This window comes from Dipodomys spectabilis, unplaced genomic scaffold (genome assembly GCF_019054845.1).
Source record: "Dipodomys spectabilis isolate Male_0828 unplaced genomic scaffold, ASM1905484v1 ptg000282l, whole genome shotgun sequence".
NCBI lineage: Eukaryota > Metazoa > Chordata > Mammalia > Rodentia > Heteromyidae > Dipodomys > Dipodomys spectabilis.
The window spans coordinates 242,501-245,825 of NW_024870959.1; the positions used below are offsets into that span (position 1 = coordinate 242,501).

The 3,325-nt window shown below is 56.3% G+C and overlaps 1 pseudogene; it reads right to left on the reverse strand.

The window, feature by feature from the left end:
* Positions 1 to 2,526, reverse strand: part of LOC122126522 — an 8,489-nt pseudogene extending 5,963 nt beyond the window's left edge.
* Between the last annotated feature and the right edge of the window lie 799 nt (positions 2,527 to 3,325).

Below are 3,325 nucleotides of genomic sequence, written 5' to 3' on the forward strand. Positions count from 1 at the left end.
ATGGAGTAGGTCAAGCTCTGTCTCTGTCTGTCTGTCTCTCTGTCAGTGTATCTCTGTCTGTCTGTCTGTGTCTCCTTCTGTCTGTCTCTGTCTTTGTCTGTCTCCTCTGTCAGTCTGTCTGTTGGTCTGCGTGTCTCTACCTGTCCATGTCTGTGTCTGTCTGTCTTTGTCTCTGTGTCTGTCTGCCAGTCTCACTGTCTGTCTCTGTCTTATTCTTTCTTTGTCTGTCTCTGTCTGTCTCACTCTGTCTCTCTGTCTTTGTCTGTCTCCTATGTCTGTCTGTCTGGGTCTTGTTCTGTCTTTCTTTGTCTGTTTCTGTGTCTCTGTCTGTCTGTGTCTCTTTGTCTGTCTGTCTGTCTGGGTATCTGTCTCTCTGTCTGTCTGTCTGTCTCCTCTGTCTTTCTGTCTGTTGGTCTGCATGTCTATGTCTGTCCATGTCTGTGTCTGTCTGTCTCTGTCTCTTTGTGTCCGTCTGTCTGTTTGGCTTTGTGTCTGTCTTGCTCTATGTCTCTGTCTTTGTCTGTCTCTTTGTGTCTGTCTGTCTGTCTGGTCTGTTTGTGTATCTCCGTGTCTCTGTCTGTCTGTGTCTGTCAGTCTATCTCTGTCTCTGTCTGTCTATCTGTGTCCCATCTGTCTATCCCAGTGTCTGTCTGAGTCTGTCTCTGTTTCTCTCTGCCTTGCTCTGTCTGTCTCTCTGTGTCTGTCTGTCTGTCTGTCTCTCTCTGTGTCTGTCTGTCTCACTTTGTCTGTCTGCCTCTGTGTCTGTCTGTGTCTCTTTGTCTGTCTCTCTGTGTCTGTCTGTTTTTGTCTCTCTGTCTCTGACTCTGTCCATGTCCGTGTCTATGTCTCTGTCTGTCTGTCCTCTGTGTCTGTCTGTCTGCTCTGTTTGTGTATCTCTGTGTCTCTGTCTGTCTGTCAGTCTTTGTCTCTTTCTGTCTCTGTTTGTCTATCTGTGTTCCATCTGTCTGTCCCAGTGTCTGAGTCTGTCTCTGTGTCTCTCTGTGTCTGTCTGTCTCTGTCTTTGTCAGTCTGTTCCTCTGTCTCTTTTTGTGTCTGTCTGTCTTGCTCTATGTTTATCTTGCTCTGTGTCTGTCTGTCTGTTCTGTTTGTGTCTGTCTCGCTCTATCTCCCTTTCTCTGTCTGTCTGTCTCTCTGTGTCTGTCTGTCTGTCCGTCTCGGTGTCTCTCTTTCTCTTTCTGTGTCTGTCTGTCTGTCTTTCTCTCTCTGTGTCTCTGACTCTGTCCATGTCCGTGTTTATGTCTGTCTGTCTGTCTGTCTATCTCTAGCTCTGCCTTGATCCATCTGTCTCTCTGTCTCTGTCTGTCTTTCTGTGTCTGTCTGTGTTTCTGTCTGTCTCTGTCTCTGTCTGTCTATGCCTGTCCATGGTCTGTGTCTGTCTGTCTTTGTCTCTCTGTCTCTGTCTGTCTCCTCTGTCAGTCTGTCTGTGTCTCGTTCTCTCTTTCTTTGTCTGTCTGTGTCTGTCAGTCTACTTCTGTCTCTGTCTTTCTGTCTGTCCGTCTGTGTCTGCCTGTCCATGTCTGTCTCACTGTCTGTCTGTCTCTGTCTCATTCTGTCTTTGTCTGTCTCGGTCTGTCTGTCATCAGTCTACTTCTGACTTCTGTGTCTGTCTGTCTCTTTGTCTTTCTGTCTCTGTCTCCTGTGTCTGTCTGGGTCTCGTTCTGTCTTTCTTTGTCTGTCTGTGTCAGTATCTGTCTGTCTGTGTCTCTCTGTCATTCTCTGTCTGTCTGTCATTCTCTGTGTCTGTCTGTCTTTCTCTATGTCTGTGTCTGTCTCTGCCTCTGTCTGTCTGTCCATCTGTCTGTCTGTGTCTCTCTCTGCGTCCATCTGTGTGTCTGTCTCTGTCTGTCTTTGTCCCAGTGTCTGTCTGTTTTGCTCTATGTCTGTCCGTCTCTGTCTGTCTGCCTGTGTCTGTCTGTCTCTCTCTGTCATTCCCTGTCTGTCTGGCTCTGCCTCTGTCTGTCTGTCTGTCTCTCTGTCTGTCATTCTGTGTCTCTCTGTCTATACCTGCCCATGTCTCTGTCTTCTCTGTGTCTGTCTGTCCATCTATCTGTCTGTGTCTCTCTGTGTCCATCTCTGTGTCTGTCTTTGTCCCAGTGTCTGTCTGACTCTGTCTCACTGTCCCTGTGTCTGTCGGTCAGTCTCTCTGTCTCTGGGAACCGCGCATGCGCGTTGCAGGGCAGCGCAGCCCACTCCCGCGCAGGCGCAGATCCGTACCCCGCAGAGCCCGGGAGCACACGCATGCGTGTTCCTGCTCGGCGGGGGGGGGGGGGATGGGGAGGGGGGGAAGGACGGGGCGTGCTGGCTCATGCATGTGCGGTGCAGCGCGGAGGACCTCCCCCCCAGGTGGCACGCATGCGCAGTACCAACCAGAGCAACCGAGGGAATCCCACGCATGCACGCACCACACGCGCGGCCCGGACGGTACCGGCCGACTCACCCAGTGCGCATGCGCAATGCGGACGGAACCTCGATCCTCCGGGGTCCCCTAGGCACCTCCCGGCGGACTCAGGCTGTGCGCATGCGCAACTCGACCCTCCAGGGTCCGCTCTGCACCTCCCGGCCGATTCAACCTGTGCGCATGCGCCGTGGGTCCACACGCGGGAGGGCAGAGGGAACAAGCAGCCAAGGGACACGCATGCGCAGCGGCGCTCCGCCGGGAGCGCTAGGCCCCACCCCGCTGACGAACCCTGTGCGCATGCGCATTGGCGCAGGCTGGCTCAGCCCCTCCCAGCTGTCTAACCCTGTGCGCAAGCGCAATGGCGCTCCGCCAGGCCGGCTCAGCCTGTCCCCGCTGAAGAACCCTCTGCGCATGCGCAATAGCCCTCCGCTGGGAGCGTTCGGCCCCTCCCCGCTAACCCTATGTGCATGCGCACTGGCGCTCCGCCGAGAGCGCGCGCATGCGCGCCCGCGTCTTGGCGCCGGCTGATGACATCGACGCGACGGCGACGGCGGCCGCGCCCGGAAATGCAGCCGTGGCGGGGCCGCGGAGCGTCGCCGCCGCCGCCGCCATGGCCACCGCTACGCCGTCCGCATCCGGAAGCGGAAGCGCTTAGGACCCCCGAGGACGCCGCCCCGGGCCGCCCCCGGGTCACCGTCGGTGCGTGGAGGCCTCCGGGACGCAGCGCCTTTAAGAGGCGGGGCCACGGGGAGGGCGTGGCTTTTGGGAGGGGCGTGGTGTCGCGGTGGGCGTGGTGTCGCGGTGGGCGTGGCCTGCAGGGCGTGGAGCTGACGGGAGAGTCAGTGGGGGGCGTGGCCTGGAACAGAGGCCATTGGGCCGCTGGGGCTTGGGGGCGTGTTCTGGAAA